Here is a 792-nt window from a genome sequence, read left to right as displayed (position 1 = left end):
CAGGTCCTTTTCCGCCAGGCAGCTTTCCAGCCACTCTTCCCCAAATAAATATATGAATTATTGGAATAAACGAAGTCGCCCCTCTCTTCAAGGCGGATGTGGGGAGCCATGGGCTGGTGAGCCTCGCCTCGGTCCCAGGCAGGGTGATGGAGCACGTCCTCCGGGGAACCATTTGCAGAGGTGTGGAGGGGAGGGGGGTTGGAGGAGACTGTACGGCCAGGGAGGGTGCTGGGGCCGGGGGGCACCTCCTGTCTTGGGGGATTTCTGGAAAGAGGTGAGGGGTGGGGCCCGGTTACAGCTTCATGGCAAAGGGAGGGAAGCGCTTTTCCACCCAGCACAGAACAGGCTTGTTTCAGGCTGAAAACAGGGGGTGTGTGCTCAGACCTCTGCTCCCCAAGGTGGGGCGATGCTGGGTGCCCGGCGGTCACCGCTGGGGCTGGGGGGGGGACCTGTTCCCCAGTACCAGCTCTTGGGCACGAAGCGCTTAAAAGCAGCAGCGATTTACATCTCCTCGCCCATGCGGGGCGGCTGTCCTGCCATGCCAGCATCGCCGCACGTTAAACATGACCCGGCTGTGCTGCCCTGTGCAGGAGCCAGGTCAGCGCGGCTTCACCTCCTTCCTTTACCGTAATTGCCTCTCTGCAAACCCAGCTGCTGCCCCGGGCAGAGGAGCGGCGCGGCCGGGACATCAGGCTGGGGATGAATAATTCACCGCCTGGAAACCAGACCTCCAGCCTTAAAACTGATCGGCGCGCTGCTTGGCATCTGCTGCCGGGGATCAGCGTGGGAAAG

This window comes from Pygoscelis adeliae, unplaced genomic scaffold (assembly GCF_000699105.1).
Source record: "Pygoscelis adeliae isolate BGI_AS28 unplaced genomic scaffold, ASM69910v1 Scaffold841, whole genome shotgun sequence".
Lineage (NCBI taxonomy): Eukaryota > Metazoa > Chordata > Aves > Sphenisciformes > Spheniscidae > Pygoscelis > Pygoscelis adeliae.
The sequence above is the reverse complement of the archived record's forward strand: the minus strand, read 5'-3'. Positions refer to the sequence as shown.